Genomic DNA, 18521 nt, shown 5'->3' with positions numbered 1-18521 from the left:
CAAACTAGAATAGCTAATTCACAGGATAAAATGGTCAGTTGTGAAGGAAGTGTCTGGTCAAAAGCACAAGGTTGACAATATAAAGTCAGTTAACAGTAAAAGTATTTCTGTTACTGATAAATTGGATACATGTACAGTACTTAACAGTCAATTTTTGAGCATTGTCGGTGAATTAAATAAAAATTTAGTTTCTACAGGGAATCTCGTAACTTTCTTGGCAAATGCATTTCTGAGATTGATTTCTGAAATACTCATGTGATACAGACAGTTGGGAGATTGAGTCAATAATTGAATCACTGAAGACTAAAGATTCCATGGTTATGATGGAGTGCCTAGCAGAATATTAAAGTACTGTGCTGCACATGTTAGCTTTTTATTTAGCCCTATTTGTAATATTTCCTCTAGGAATGGTCAGTTTCCTGAACGATTAAAGTACTCAATAGTAAAGCCACTTTAAAAAAAGAGAGAGAGGGATAATAGACTTATTTCTATGCCATCAATATTTGCTAAAGTTATTGCGAAGGCTGTGTATGTAAGGATATTTGCTGATTTTATATCACACGATTTCCTATCAAATGTACAGTTCGACTTTAGAAACTGAAAATTCTATATTCTCTTTCCTCTGTGAGGTACAGGATGGGTTACATAAAAGGTTTCAAACGCTAGGCATATTTTTTGATTTAACTAAGCCGTTTGATTGTGTTGATCACAAAATATTGCTCCAGAACTAGGATCATTACGGAATACTCACAGCTGGTTCCTCTTATTTTAGCAGCAGATAGCAAAAGGTAATGTTGAGAATGGCTGTGATGTGGGGTCTGAGTGGGGTACATGTAATGTCCCCACAGAAAATACCCTCTACCACGCACCAATTAATCATTGTCAATCAAACCATCCACATTCATTCACTTTGGAAAAGTATCTGATTTGATTTTCTCGTAATATATGCGGCAACAGCTCGTCGACGCCAAAGTATTTTCTAGTACGTTTATTCTTTGAAATAAGAGATGCATATATGCATTCTCCATGGTTGTTAGTGTTAACGAGGAGAGCTTCTGGAGTATCTGTTGAGGGATTGACGTGTTTCTGAGAGATACATATTCTGCTTTTCTCCTCGCTAAAGCGAGCCAATTAACATTTGTGCCGCTAGCGGTTTGCTTGAAGAGAAAGAGACGGTAAACGGAAGTTAATTAAGATGTGGACTCACCAGAGATCTGGACATGTAATGGAGATGGATTGAATACACAATTTCCTTCATAAATAAGGTTTGACTTTTTTGTTCTGGAGTGAATGAACAAATGAGTTTTTTTCTGAATCATTTGATGATCACGTTGGCCCTGTAATTAGTGGGGAAGTTTCAGGTGTGTCGAAGAGAGCCTGCAATCACTGAGTCTGTGTTAAATCATCCAAAAAGGCTTCGTACACATCTGGAATTCGCAACCTTTCATAAAAGGAACAAATTGTCCACACGATTGATTCTCCTGACTGAATACAGAGTTTAACAGTAATAATAAATGTTAAAATGGCCAATCCGTGACAGGACACGTTTTTGGACGTTTCTAAAATAATTTTGTTCTCTGTTTCATGTCAACTAAGATGAGCTAACCTAACTGACGCTTGGAAAATATAGGAAAGACTTGCAGGCGATATAATTGGTTCTACAAATAAAGCCGAAAGACAGCACGCTGGGTGCAGAGCAAAGGCCAGATCTATATATTTATTATTAAAGCTTGCTAGTATAGTTGAAGTATATGCTTTTATGTTTAGTGTTATTTGATATTTGATTAATTGTGTTCATGTTAGACGTGCTTTGATTGACCTGTCCCAGTTGCATTTATCTGTATATGTACATTAAGAAAGTAGATACAGAAGTACTCTTGTGTGAATGGAGTTATATATAGTGACAGTAGAACATTTATATGGTTTTAGCTAAGGCAATGTTTAGGATGAGTCAAGCAGAGCAAAGCAGCACACAACAGCCTTCAGCTGTTAGCACTGATAATAATGATGCAGTAAGAAGTGTTGTAGGACCGATGGCTACAGATAGCGCAATAGAACGCCCTGTAGACACGGCTGGAGGTGTAACAGCAAGTATGCAGCAGGGATTAGATCCATTGGTAATTATCATGAGACAGATGCAGATGATAACCGAGAGCATTAATACTTTGAAAACCGACATTAACGCGAAATTAGCCTCAGTTACTAAAGGGCAGGAAAATCTGAAAACCGATATTAAAGCACAATTAGTGACTGTCACTCAAACTCAAGAAGAAATGAAATTAGTCCAGACTGAGATTAAGCAGCAGTTACAAGACAGTTTTTCCGAATTAGAGCAGCGGATAGAGGTGAAGACCAAAGAACTCAAAGATCAGACCGAAGAGACGGAACGAAAATTAACTGCACAAATAGAATTGGTGAAAGCACAATGTGAGGAATCTACTCACCATGTACGTGTTGAAATGAAGGAGTATGTGGCTATTTAGATAGATACTGTACGGGAACAAGTGGAAATGGTTCCGCAATTAGTACAAAAGCAAGACGCCATATCATGTGCAATTGCGCAACTTCCTGAATTGGCATGTGCACAGGCTGACCTAAAGGAAAGCGTTGAACATCTGAGCGTCAAGACGTTATAGACCACCAAATTAACGTACTAACGGGTAAATTATCCAAAATCACATTAGAAAACAAAAGGCTAATGTGTGAAAACGTTGAGCAAAATGTAAAGGCAGCATTCCAGAGTTTATCTGGCAAACAGGAAGAGAATTTGTTTGCGAAAGGACTTGAGGAGGTGTGACAGCAGTTAGGTGCTGATTTGGAGCATTGGAAACTAACGATAGAAGAGTCGATGCGCGCTTCACAACAAAGCTCAGAACAAATGAATACAGGGCAGCAGCAGAAGTTGGCAGCGACTATAGAGCCAGTTACTGCCCATTTGCACACAATACCGACTTGTGCAAGTAATTCAAACATTATATTGCCACAAGCTGGTTGTTCGCGTGAATTCTTATCTAACGGAGATTACGAAAGGCTTTGCCATGCCGAAGAAAAAAATGATAAAGCATCGGCAATTCCAGATTTTTAACCCTGACAAAAGGGGGTCCATCCAATTGTTTTTATTCGAAGTGCTACACATAAATTGGTTGGAGTGGCAGAAGATCAGTTTTGTTACAGGATATATACAAGGTTCGGGGGCGATCTGGGCCTCGGACATGACTTCTGTTTGCTCGACATATGACGATTTTGAGAAGGCGTTTTTAGCAAAGTTCTGGTCAGAAGGGGTACAGGAACGCCTAAGGCAGGAGGTACTCTACCCAGAGCCTTTCTCCTTTTCGAAAGGAAGCCTTAGAAGGTATTTCGAAAAATATATAAATAAAACGAGATACTGGGACAGACCTATGCCCTTGCCAGACATAAAAACATACTTAAGGCAAGACTACCAACTAGCATCCAGAATCAATTGATTTACAGGAACGACAAAGACTTGGAGTCATTCCTCATGACGTTAGACCGTATAGATATTATCGAAGAGAACAACCAGAAAGCCCATAATAACAGATTCCAATATAGGGAGATAGAACCTTCGCCAAACGGTAGGCAAGGTGGAAGTATGTGTTATACCAATGGTGATCAATCGACACTTAGAAGGAATGAACAGAGATCGTTAAATAATGGAGAAACCCCTCAAAATCTCAATAGTAATCCCAGTAATGGTCTTGCGAGGGGCTATTCAAGGAACAACAGGAACGGGAAAAGATACAATCCTGTGTGGGGGAACGAAAGAAATTTCAGACCCCAAGCCTGGAATAATAACAATAATAGAAAGTGGAATCAACCGGGAGGAATGAATTCAAATAGCCAACATCAGTAGGGACGGACATCTACGAATCAACCGGTAATTACCGAAGTGACGGATGATGTCAACCAGCAGACAAATCAAAATCAAACAAACTTGTAAGGACCCACTCGTGCCCCGGAGGAGCAGTCAACAATTGGTTGAGGGGCAACAGGATATGTGTACCCATGCTAATGTATAACGATGGACGATTACTGGCAGATGAACTAACCGAGGACTTTAGAACCACAAGATGAGGATAAGGCGAAGTGCAAGTCATTATGGAGACCGTACCTATAGTGGTGGTTTTAGCCACAGCTGCAACCACAAATGTTATTTCGGAGGCACTATTCAACAGGATCAGAAATATAAGACGAGTACCAGTATTTCCAGTTCAAGATTGCAGAATAAAGGCGCCATTGGGGCTCGATAGACTAATGTAAAGGTGCAGTCACTACTTGGTGTGGAATTCGGAAATGTAGCAATATTAAGCACATTCCTTGATGTGAAAAATTTGGTGGTAGATTGCATTATCGGAGTCGACAGACTACGTCAATACGGATGCAGAATAGATTTTAAAACAGGAAAAATTTGGTTGAATGTTAATAAACAAGAAATTGAGTTGGAGTTGTTGAGAAAAAAAAGCCTTATGAGAAAATATAATTGTGGGATCAGTGTGCAAGTAATCAGGACGGCCCAAAATTCTAAAGAGCCCGTAATTAATGAGTTCCAAGTCAAAGAAGATTTCGGTCAATTAGTGTTTGGAAAGTTAAATGAATCCGACTGCATTATCGAAGATCAGAAGAAGCAGCTCAATGAATTATTATTAACGTATGAAAACGTTTTTGATGAAAGGCCCGGAGTTATTAAGGGATACATATGCCATCTCTACGTTAAGCTGCATGAAACGTATTGTAGAACTTTCTATCCTGTTCCCTGGAGGTTAAAGGCTCAAGTTCAAAAGGAAATATTGAGTAGATACACAACAACATGCCCCACTCCTCCACTGGATATACACCTCATGAATTGATGTTCGAGGCAAAAGAAGAAAACTTCTGGACTGAACATATGCCCAAAACTCGGGAAACTGAGATGCCTTGGGAAGAAAAAATAAGACAAGCCATCATAAATATGATGCAAAAGGCTGATCAGAGAAAACAACAATATGACAAATTAATCAAGAGGGTACAGGCGTACCACGTCGGAAAGAAGGTACTAGTCAAAAGACATACCAAATCATCCTTAATAAAGAAGAGTATAAAGAAATGGGAGTTACTATATACTGGCCCATATATCATTCTACAAATTCCGAACCCTGGGGCTTATCTGTTAGCATACCCGGGATCTAACAGAATTAAAGGGTTATTTTCCCATAACGACTTGAAAAAATTTAATGAAGATTAGAAGATAGGGAGGAATGGTGTTGCGAGTGACAGAGATGAATGCTCGTAAAAACATAACAATAAACTGTGTGTGTTTAGTGTTAGAAAAATTTAAACTGAAATTATTAATCAGTGACACAGATTGTAGAAATAGTGACTAACTATTACTATCGAGTGCTGTAAAGAAGATAGTGGAGATAGGCTTCCTCTGTGTGCCCCAGGGGTCTGTGCTGGAGCCACTCCTGTTCCTTATTTATATAAATGATACACCCTCTGGTATTACGAGTAACTCTAAAATATTTGTTTGCTGATGACACTAGCTTGGTATGAGGCGTGTGGTTTTTTTTTTTTTAAGTATGTACGGTTTTGAAATTGCAGAAAAACGTTCTAAGATATCTCAATAATTTTATTTTTACATGAAAGCCTTTACCTTAATCTACTTTTCTAATTAATTTCCATTAATATTGAGGCACTTGACATATCATTGTCTGCCACCTGACTTGTTAACCACTGCATCACCACTGTTTTGACTTCGTCATCGTCTTGAAGACACTGACTGCCCAGGTGCTTCTTCAAGTGCAGGAGCAGATGGTAGTCACTGGGCCCAAGATCTTTGGTCTGATTCGCAACATGCAGACGGGCATTGTCTTGCAGCAAAATGGTGTCCTTGCTCAACTTGCAACGTCTTTTGTTGAGAACTGAACGGTGCAGATTGTGCAATGTCTTACAGTAAACATCTGTTTTCTCTCACCTTATTGTCCACTTCCTGCATCAAACTTTCATTAATGACCGAAGGACGCCCACTCTGTTGTTAATCATGCACATTTCTGCGGCCATCTTTAAATGCTCTCACCCACTTTCTTACCATTCCATCACTCATAACGTTTTATCTGTAAACTGCACAGATCTCATGATGAATATCGATTGCCTTCAGGCCTTTAGGCCTTTAGCACTAAGAAATCTTATAACAGCATGTACTTCACAATCGGCAGGACTCACGATTATCGGAGGTATCTTAAACACTCACGTACACAAGGAAGAATCGGACTGTAATGGCATCAGTGTGTAGACACAGATGCGGGTACCCAGTGTGCATGCGCAGAACGCTGACCGCAGCACTGTGACCACAGTGTGGCAAAACGGTACTTACTTAAAAAGAAAAAAACATGCCTGGTAGTAAAGGATGTATGTAACATAGGCTCGGTTTCAAATAGTGCAGTTCTGACCTAACTTAATGACTTGTAGAAAATAAACTATGCTAAATCACAGTAAGACTCGGGTTTTACAGTTTCTAGCATACAATAAATCGAAACCTGACGTTTTAATTTCACAGAATAGGCATATGATTAGTGAAACTGAACAGTTCAAATTTCTAGGTGTTCAGATAGATAGTAAACTGTTGTGGAAAGATGATGTTCAGGGTCTTGTTCAAAGCCTTAATGCTGCTATTTTTACTATTCGAACGGTATCTGAAGTGAGTGATGGTTCGACACGAAAATTAGTCTACTTTGCTTATTTTCATTCACTTATGTCATGTGGTATTATATTTTGGGGTAACTCTTCCCATTCTAAAAAATATTTTTGGCTTAGAGATGGGCGGTTCAGGCAATAAGTGGTGTAAGTTAATGAACCTCTTGTCAACTGCTGCTAACAAGTCTGGATATTTTGACAATCACCTCTCAATAAATATATTCCTTACTGTCATTTCCTGTTAATAATATTAGCTTATTACTAAGAATAAGCAGCTTTCACTCAGTTAATACTTCGCAGAAATCAAACCTGCATTCGGATCTGACTTCCCTAACTCTTGCGCAGAAAGGTGTGCAGTATACTGCCGCATCCATTTTCAATAAGCTACCACCCGTATTAAAAAATGTTAGCAGTAATCCACGAGCTTTCAAATCTAAACTGAAGAGTTTTCTCAAGGGTCACTCCTTCTATTCTGTCGGAGTTACTTGAAAAATTAAGCTGATTGTTGTTGTATTGTCGATTGTATTTACTTAAACTTATAGACTGACTTTTTTGGGCTCATAAACATTTTATTTTTATCTGTTATTACTTTTATGTTGTAATTTCATGTACTGACACATTCTGTGACCTTGGATATTTGCTCCTCAGTTTGGTCCTATAGCACTTGACATGTAAATAAAATAAAAAATAACCTGAATACTGTATCGGTATACGCCATGTATCTCAAGGGGGGCATATTGAACACCTATGAAAAGGTATGAAAAAGCTTTTTCAGTTTCCTGTTAATTAAAAAACAAAATTCATTGTGTATGTTTATTAGTTTCAAAAATGTGGATGTGCCAAATCGGACGATTCTTTTTGATACGCCCTGTATTTCTCACAGGCCACGATGTCTTGTCTAGGACAAGATGGACTTCATCTGAATAGGTTAGGCTGAAAAACTTGCAGTAAAGTGTTGGCACATGTGTGAGCTTCTATTAAAAAAAAAAGGGAAATTTACTTTTAGTAAAGAGAGTGTTAGTTTAAATAAGACTACCAAAAACTATTCGTGTTTCTGCCAATAAATCAATCATCTACTGGTACTACAAAAAAATGAAAAAAAAGTCAGAAAAGCAAAGGTAAGTGCTCAACCAAGTAATCCAGAAAAATAGTTCATAATTTCATGCTGTTAGAACAGAATGTTATGTCTCTGTGCAATAAATTAATAGAATTGCAAATAATGCTTTCAAATGAATTAAATGACGCTTCTGAGGCATGTCTTAATGAGCACTGGTTAAGAGAGGATATATTAAAAACAGTGAACATTACAAACTACAAATTGGCAGCCTGCATTGTAGAAAGCAACTTCAGTGTGGTGGAACTGCATCTTTGTCAGAAAAGGAATAGCATACAAAAATACAGAACAACTAAAGACACTAAATAGGGAAAAGGATTTTGAAATATCATCCATAGAATTACCATCACACAAAACAATGGTGGTATGCCTTTACAGATGTCCTGATAGAGACATAAAAAACTTTCAACACAAGCAAAAACATTTATTCTAACTGCACAAAATACACACATTCCTGATATGTGGTGATTTCAATATGGACTTTAGCAAACCCCACAAAATAAAATTTCTTATAACTTGAAAATAACAATACATGAGAAGCTTGCTCTACAAAATCTGCAATAGACGAAATAATAATTAACTGTAATCAGCAACATTACAAAGCAGAACTAATAGACTGGACATTGAGACTACTATGGACAAACCATAAGCTTCAATGCCAAGGCCAACAAACTGATAAGAACATATGAGACCAGATTTGAGACCACATCTTACAATTATCAGAATATTGAAATATTTAGAAATCTTTAAAAAAATAAAATAAAAATCATGGGAACAAATTTATGGTGCTGGAAATATATGACAAATTTAATACCTCTCTGGGTACAATGAAATATCATTTTGATGTAGCATTTCCACCTAGAATTAGGTCAAAACTCTCACAAACAAATGGATCATGCCAGGTATCAGAAAATCATGTGCAGAGAAACAATTCCTCTAAGGATTTACAAAAACATCACAGAACACCAGACTTTGATAAGTATTTTAGAGACTATAAAATAATTCTCCAGAAAGTAATAAAAAGTGCCAAAATGATGAAAATGAGATACATGAGACATGCATCCAATAAAATGAAAGCTGTTTGGAATATTGTAAAGAAAGAAAGAAGACAAAAAAAGGTAGGAACAAAACAAAAATTCAATGAAAATCCGCATACTATCTGCAAACCAAAGGAGGTAGCTAATGCATTTAACAGTTATTTTGTAAATGTAGCAAAAAAACATATTGAGCACAAGGTCACCCATAAACATCCCTCAAAAACTGAACAGGTAGAAAATACATTTCTCACACCAACTAATACTTGAGAAGTACAGCAAGAAATCTAGCTTCTAAAATCAAAGCATTCATCAGGAATAGATAACATACCACATTTTGTTGTATAAAAAAAAGTGGAGACAAATTGTGAACTACTGACGTATCATAAACCTGTCCTCCTCAACTGCCAGCTTTCCAACATGTTTAAAAACCACTACACAAAAAAGGAAGCCAGGAAGAGGTGTCAAACTATAGACCAGTTTCTCTGTCTGTGTTTTCTGAAATTCTAGAGAAACTCTTTTATAAGACTGTCAAATTTCGTAAATAAATGTAACATACTGTTGCAGAAGAAGCTGAGTAGCACCTTGGTGTCGTAAGTTGAAACTCACCTGGACTATACAATTTTAATTTCTGTATTTGTTTTGAGTACATTCTTGAAGTATCCACAACTGTCAAGAATCATTGTACTGGAATGTTCTGTAGAGTGGTCCATTGATACTGACTGGGCCAAATATCTCGCGAAATAAGCATCAAACGAAAAAACTACAAAGAACGAAACTCTTCTAGCTTGAAGGGGGAAACCAGATGGTGCTATGGTTGGCCCGCTAGATGGCACTGCGATAGGTCAAACGGATATCAACTGTGTTTTTTAAATAGGAACCCCCATTTTTTATTACATAATCGTGTAGTACGTAAAGAAATATGAATGTTTTAGTTGCACCACTTTTTTCACTTTGTGATAGATGGCGCTGTAATAGTCACAAACATATGGCTCACAATTTTAGATGAACTGCTGGTAACAGGTAGGTTTTTTAAATTAAAATGCAGAACGTATGTACGCTTGAACATTTTATTGCTGGCCGGTGTGGCCGTGTGGTTCTAGGCGCTTCAGTCTGGAACCCCATGACAGCTACGGTCGCAGGTTCGAATCCTGCCTCGGGTATGGATGTGTGTGATGTCCTTAGGTTAGTTAGGTTTAAGTAGTTCTATGTTCTATGGGACTGATGACCACAGATGTTAAGCCCCATGGTGCTCAGTGCCATTAGAACCATTAGAACATTTTATTTCGGTTGTTCCAATGTGATACATGTACCTTTTTGAACTTATCATTTCTGAGAACGCCTGCTGTTACAGCGTGATTATCTGTAAATACCACACTAATGCAATAAATGCTCAAAATTATGTCCGTCAATCTCAATGCATTTGGCAATACGTGTAACGACATTCCTCTCAACAATGAGTAGATCGCCTTCCGTAATGTTCGCACATACATTAAAAATGCGCTGACGCATGTTGTCAGGCGTTGTCGGTGGACCACGATAGCAAATATCCTTCAACTTTCCCCATAGAAAGGAATCCGGGGTGGTCCGATCCAGCAATGTGCGGGCCATGGTATGATGCTTTGACGACCAATTCACCTGTCATGAAATATGCCATTCAATACCGCTTCAACCGCACAAAAGGTATGTGCCAGACATCCATCCTGTTGGACGTACATTGCCATTCTGTCGGGCGGTGAAACATCTTGTAGTGACATCGGTAGGACTTTACATAGTAAATTAGCATACATTGCACCATTTAGATTGCCGTCGATAAAATGGGGGGCCAATTATCCTTCCTCCCATAATGCCATACCATACATTAACCAGCCAAGGTCGCTGATGTTCACCTGTCGCAGCCATCGTGGATTTTCCGTTGCCCAATGGTGCATATTATGCCGGTTTACATTACCGCTGTTGGTGAATGACGCTTCGTCGCTAAATAGAATGCATGTGAAAAATCTGTCATCGTCCAGTAATTTCTCTTGTGCCCAGTGGCAGTACTGTACACGACCTTCAAAGTCGTCTCCATGTAATTCCTGGTGCATAGAAATATGGTACGGGTGCAATCGATGTTGATGTAGCATTCTCAACACCGACATTTTTGAGATTCCCGATTCTAGCGCAATTTGTCTGCTACAGATGTGTGGATTAGCCACGACAGCAGCTAAAACACCTACTTGGCCATCATCATTTGTTGCAGGTTGTGGTTGACGTTTCACATGTGGCTGAACACTTCCTGCTTCCTTAAATAACGTAACTGTATGGCGAACGGTCTGGACACTTGGATGATGTCGTTCAGGATACTGAGCAGCATACATAGCACACGCCCGTTGGGCATTTTGATCACAATAGCCGTACATCAACACGATATCGACCTTTTCCGCAATTGGTAAACGGTCCATTTTAACATGGGTAATGTATCACGAAGCAAATGCCGTCCACACTGGCCAAATGTTATGTGATACCACATACTTATATGTTTGTGACTATTACAGCACCATCTATCACAATGCAAAAAAAATGGCTCAACTAAAACATACGTATTTCTTTACTCGCAACACGAATATGTAATAAAAATGGGGGTTCCTATTTAAAAAATGCAGTTGATATCTGTTTGACCTATGGCAGCACCATCTAGTGGGCCAACCATAGCGCCATCTGGTTTCCTCCTTCAAGCTCGACAAGTTTCGTTCTTTGTAGTTTTTTCGTTTGCGCTTATTTCGTGAGATAATTGGCCCGATCACTATCAATGGACCACCCTGTATATACTGTATGTGTTCTGTCCAGAGGTAGTTCGCTTCGCGCTCTGTTTTGTTGCTGCAGTATTATTCCGCAGAAGCAGGATAGAGTAATATCCTTTGCTGGAGTATTGATTTTTACCAGTCAAAATCACAAAAATTTAACTGAAAACTAAAACAATAATAGACTCCCGGAATTCTAAAAAATTTCCGGGTTTTTCCCGGATCTCCTGGTTGTCCCGGGTCGTAGACACCCTGTGTAAGTTACTGTTTTATTTGGTAAAGTGATTATGTACAACACAGTTTTTTTGCAGTCTGCGGTCCTTACCTATTACATTCATTTTGAAGAATATAAGGGTTTCCATAATGTATACACATGGTAATGGAGGAATACCAGATTTCTTAAACAGATGTTTACCAGGGTCTCTAGGCTTTTACAAAAACAAGATTCTAATGGCCCTTTTTTGTAGTTTAAAAGTGCTATAAGCTATCTTGGAGTTAGTTTCCCCAGAAGGTGACCTGATATCTAAGACGAAAATGAAAGTAGGCATGATATGCATTCATTGCTGTTTTCTCACTACAGCAGATTTTAATGAGCAAAGAAGGTAACATCTTTTGCTCAGTTCTGCATTGAAATATTCAATATGCTTATTCCATCTGATGTTGTTCTGCAGCCAAAGTCCTAAGAATTTGGTTTCAGTACTGTTACCAACTGGTTTGTCATTGATAGAGACCCATCGGTTGTGGAATTTTAGTGCAAATTTTTTTTTTAACTGTGTATTACAAGCTGATTATTCTGTGCCCAGCTACTAAGTTGTCAAATATGATTGTTTTATGTGCATCAACATTTAAGTTGAGATCGTTTATGTATAGAAGGAACATTAATGTTTTATGTACAGAAGTAACATTACTGGTCCTTGGGGTACACCACATTTAGTTTGTTTGTAATCAGATAAGTTATTGAAAAACTAAAAACCCACCTCGATTGCGAAAAAAGCACCTAGTGTTAAGTGTTAGCCCAGGTTTCGGCGTAGATAACTACACCTTCTTCAGAACAACAATAAAACCCATAAGTGCCTAAGAAGACCTCTGTCAATGATTAAAAGAACACCACAGCTATACATTTATAAACGAAAAAGAAAAGGAAAACACACAGTACATATGTACAAAGTCAAAACCACTACTTAACTTAATGGTGTACGCTCCACCTCACGCTGGCCTATGTTCGATAGGCCATGACCCGCCATAAACTGCAGCTACAAACGGTCGCTCACTTACGAGCCTGACCCGCTATCTGTGCACGTGCACAAGACAAGGGAAGTTACTTGAGTGCATGTGCACATACAAATACGAGAAAGTTTATACATGGGTCGGGGCTAAATAGCCCATATATTCCCAACCACGGAACAACGTATATCAAAAAATGAAATGGATAGAACAAGAGATGAGCTAAACAGGAGATGAAACCTAAATATAACTGCACAAAGTTGCTTATGCTAGTAAAGAAACTTCTATATGAAGCTACCTATGACAACAGGAGGAACTCTTAAAAACTATACCTAAAGCCATTAGTTAACCTGGGGGGGGGGGGGGGGGGGGGCTGAGGGTACGTAATCTAAAGACGTCATGGTAATAAAGATATAGGGAAAAAACGTGAGGTGTTCAACGGGCTAAAATCACCTTCATCATAAAAGGAAAATGAAGATAAAAAGAAAGAAGATGAACAGCTTGACCAACAGTGCTCGCCAATCAGCGCACGCATGTGATAATCCCCAGATCATTTTTTCAAAAATGCCAATCCACAAAAGTTAAGATTTTTTTCTGGTGATTAGTACCATGTAGTACTACATTCTCTGTGAAGGAGAGCTTCCACTTTTAAGTTGGACAGGTTTTATTTTAAAAATATTTTTTTTAACTTTCTTACTGAAATTGTTTCTTACTTATTTCTTTGTTACAATGTTTATCTCTATTGTCTTTGCTGCAGTTATTTCTTATCACTTTCTTTGTTGCAGATATTTCTTACACTGTGTTGTAGTTTCTTGTCAGTTTCTTTGTTGTGGTTGTTTATTGCAGGTTTCTGTGTTGTAGTTGTTCAGTGCTAATTTGTTTATTGAAGAGGCTCTAAGAAATCTGAGACCATCCAGTGAGTTCAGTGTTTTCATGAAGAATTTGCCAGTTGACACTGTTGCAGTGTGTTTTGTGAAAAGGACTGTTTGAAATATGTTCCGACTGGGGCCACAGGAGAGTGAAGTGTGCTGACTATTTGCATACCCATAAAAGAGTGATATATAAGACAAAAAAAAAACAGACTTGGTTCAGGTTGGGAATAAGTGTTCTCATTTGAAGACTCTGTTTCAAAGTGAAGATGTTTCCAGTGACGACCTTTTGTGTTCTAAATGTTTTGACAGAATAACAACAATGATAGTATCTGAAGAATGTGTAGCCTCCCATGGTGCAGATGATGCAGATTTTGCATCTATAGAGGATGAATTAAATACCCTGAATCAGTCAATTACAGAGGTACGTGTTTGTCCTGTTAAGAAACCTTGGTCAGTGAAGTCGAGTCATAATCTCTATACATCAAGAAAGCATAGAGAAATTACTAAAGCTATGGAGAATACACTACAGCAAAACTGACCACACTCTTCAAAGTAGAAATTCCATCTTCAGAACAACTTGAACCAAAGCACTCTTGCTCCTCCTGCCAGGAGTTTTTCACAAACATCAATTCAGCCGTTGAATATTGTGCATCCTACAGTGAAAAGGTGCATGTTTTAACTATTATTTCAGAGACATTTTCAACGAAAACAGTTTTGAACCACATTCCATCAGTATAAAAGTACATGGTAGACAAACCAAGAAATGTGAGGTCTGTAAAAGGAGTCTTTGGAAGACCAGATTCCTATCACGGTCATCCTGTAAAAGCAGCTCAAGTTCAAACAGTGCAGTCATTTCATCTGGAAAATAAATGGGGCTGTTCTTGCCAGACTGCCAAGTTGTGAAAGTGAAAAGGTGCATGACTCATAGTATTAAAGAAACTTTTGAAATTTATAAGAGCAACTATACAACTTCACATATTGGAAAATCAAAATTTTATGCACTACGACCTAAGTGGGTAGTTCCACACCCACGTAGAGATGTCTGTGTATGTGTGTACTGTGCGAATTTTGAACTTCATGTGGTAACTGAAGAACTTACTGGAGCACGTGACATATGACACCTTGGTTGGGCGTGTGAAGTCGTTAGTAGTATGATACGTAAAGCAAGAGACTCGTTTGTTTCAAGAAAGTGGTGACTGCCCTGGAAAGGGAAGACTGTCTTTACAGACACTTGGTCTGGAAGACAGACCAGATAACTGCAAAATTACATATGCGACATGGGAGGAAAAGATAAACTATTTAAGAAAACTGTTGCCTTTGACAGTTTCATTGATAAACTTGGTAAATGGTCAGTGAAAGCAGTAAAACAGCAGCATCTGAAGAAGTTGCAACAAAAACACATTTTGGAAGTGAAAGGGTGTGTACAGGCTGAAGAACTATGTTTAGTGCTTCACTGTGATATTGCTGAGAACTGATCTGTAATCATCCCACAAGAAGTACAAGGGTATCTTTGGAGTAATGACTAGGTTTCAATTTTCACAGGAAAAACATACTTCAAAACAAGACCACAACTGTTGCAGTTATAAGTGATGACACAGGGCATGACTCAGTACATGCTTTGCTAGCAATGCGCAAAATTCTTCAACTGCAAACAGGGCCAAAGAAGATCATCATTATTTCTGATGGTGCTCTTAGTCATTTTAAAAATCGTTAGCAGCTGTTTGAATTGAGTAAGTCGCTTGTGCCAAATGATCGGTTATACAATGCTACTGGTCACGAGAAGGGGCCTTGTGATGGTGTAGGAGGCCTGCTGAAGCACCATGCTACTAAACATAACCTTTCCAGACCAAAATACAGCTGTGATTCAGAATGTGAGGATCTTACGAGAGATGTGAAATCTTACACATCCACAGCCCTCATTCTTTTGTCCAAATAGGAAATTGAAGAATTCTGTGAGCAGAAAAAAGAAGAATGGTCCAAACAAACTACTCCTGTGATAGGAATTCAGAAGACGCATTTTTGGACTCAGTGATAGGTGAACTCGTATTGCACGCAATTTTTAAAGAGCATGAAAGAAGAAATTTCTTTCGTTTGGCCAACACCTCAGAAAGAGCATGAAAGAAGAAATTTCTTTCGTTTGGCCAACACCTCAGAAACAGCAGGACAATATTCAGATTCACAACCTGAGAAGGGTGATGTGTGTGTGTGTGTGTGTGTGTGTGTGTGTGTGTGTGTGTGTGTGTGTGTGATTTTGAGTGGTGGATTGCAGAGATTGTAGACACCAGTTATGAGTTAAACAAAATTGTAGTGAACTTTATGCTACAAAATTTACCAGCTGCTGGGTATGTTTCCAACTCAATGACAGCAACAACTCCCTGAGTGTTCAATTCCTGTTCCCAATGTTTTGAAGACTGTAGGTGCTCCAGTTCCTATTGGTTCAACAGGAAGGCACCACTCTCTATCAAAGGAAGATAATGAAGAAGTGGAACACATTTTTTGTTCATTAACTGGCTAATTTCGGTGCAAAACTAAGTGCACAGAAGTTGTATAAATTGAAACCTTTAAGTCTTGGACCTTTCAAATACATTTTGGAACCATTTAAAATGCTTGAAAAATGAGTCTCTTACTAATATTTCAAAACTAAAATTATGTTAAATAAGGCTAGACTTTGATTTTTATGAGCCTGTTGTGTGATAATGTGCTAATAAAACAGGTTTTATGTATGGAAAAAATTTAAATTATATATAAAACCTGTTCGACCTAAAAGTGGAAGCTCTCTTTTTCAAGGAATGTAGAACTATATGGTACTAATCATCATCAACAACAACAACAAAAAATCAAAATTTTATGGATTGGCGTTTTTGAAAAAAAAAATCCATAAACTATCAAAAAAGTTCAGAACGCTATACTAAAATAACTTTGACAGGTAAGCCCAAATGGAGGATTTCTTTGTAATCTTAAAACAATTATCTTTCAAATAAAAGAAAACAACAAAATATCTAGAACTGTTCCAGAGATACAGCATTTTAAATTTTTTCAAAAATTTGCCTCTTCAGAATCATATGCACAGCATTGTCTTTGGAGGGCTATATCTCGAAGCAGAAATTTTTTTGGAGAAAACAAAAAAATTACATGTTCTTCACTTAGTCCTTCAGTTTAACAAATGCTAAATTCAATAACATCCGAGACTACGAACATAAGATTTTTCCCTAGCCTGCCTGAATTGATATGGACTATGCCATGTACATGACAAGCCACAATATGGGGCAATGGGTATGGCATTTTCAAGGTGGTGAAAAGGGTGTACATGACAAGCTACAGCCCAGTCGACCCTGCACAGCTGTCATCCCTCGCAATGACGAGCGTCTCGATCAACTCATCGATGCTGACTGGTGGATAATGACCAGAAAATTGTGTGCAAAGCTGAATGTTGGCTGTAATGCCTTGGAAACAATGTTGGAACATTTTGGTTATTGCAAAGTCTGTGCGCGGAGGGTTCTGCGGATGCTTAAGAACAAAAATCTCATTGATGGAAATTTGCCGGGACCTGCTCAGCAAATATGAAGCTGAATGTGACACTTTTCTGAACATAATCATCACCAGAGACGAGAAGTGGTGTCACCAATAAAAGCCAGAATACAAAAGACAGCCCATGGAATGGCCATGTGCAAATTCTCCGTCAAAGAAAAAATTGAAGACAGCCATCTGCAAGCAAAGTAATGTGCACAGTCTTGTGGGACAGTCAAGATATGGTTCTTTTGGAGGTCCTGGAGTCTGAAGAAACTGTCAGTTCAGCACGCTACAAGATGAGACTAAGCTGAAAGCCCAAATTTCTAGGGTCCAGCCAAGAAAGAAACCAACTTTCACCTGTAACATAACAACGCCAGGCCCCACACCAGTTTTGCGACCATGCAACTCACTGCAAAATTTGGCCGGACTGTCTTCCCTCTTTCACTGCACAGTCTCGATTTAGCACCTTCATAATTCCATCACTTTGGGCCTCTGAATGATGGACAACATGGTGAACATTTTCAAGACTTGGATGCTGCTGTCAAAGCTGTAATGAACTGGTTAGCCTCAGCTGGAACTGATTTTTACAAGCACAGCATGCAGGCTTTGGTTCATCGTTGACAAAACTGCACAGCAAATCGTGTTAACTATGTGGAAAAGTGGCAGTCTGTAGCTGAAATACTGCTCTATTTTTCTGTGCTGTTGTGATTTGTGTATCTCCTGTACTTTCCATGAATAAAAATTGGAAGCATATACTTTCAGAATGACCCTTTTATGAGGGTAAAAGAACAATTAGAAAAAATTAGAACATCCAGAGTGCAGGTGAACTCGACTGCACACTGCTCGCAGTAAGAAATTGCAGGGTAACTTATTTCTGGTTTGATGGGGACCAATTTAAAAAGAAAACTGCATTGTACACATTCTGACAAAGACAGTTCAGTTCCCTAAGCTCACTGCCATTAAGAAAAAACAAAAAGTTTCAGGAATCCATTGTGTCGTTGAAATGAAGTGTAGTGTGGCTATTGCTTCCCTGGTCCAAGTCTCTTGAGTTGGCGCCACTTCGGTGACTTGTGCATTGATGGGGATGAGATGATGATGATGATATGACGATGATGATGATATGACGATGATGATGATATGACGATGATGATGATATGATGATGATGATGATGATGATGATGATGATGATGATGATAACAACACAACACTCAGTCCCTGAGTGGAGAAAATCTCCGACTCAGCCAGGAATCGAACCGGGCTCCTTTGCACGGCATTCCCGTCGTGCTGACTACTCAGC

Source organism: Schistocerca americana, chromosome 2, assembly GCF_021461395.2.
Source record: "Schistocerca americana isolate TAMUIC-IGC-003095 chromosome 2, iqSchAmer2.1, whole genome shotgun sequence".
NCBI classification, from domain to species: domain Eukaryota; kingdom Metazoa; phylum Arthropoda; class Insecta; order Orthoptera; family Acrididae; genus Schistocerca; species Schistocerca americana.
This window is presented reverse-complemented; position numbering follows the sequence as displayed.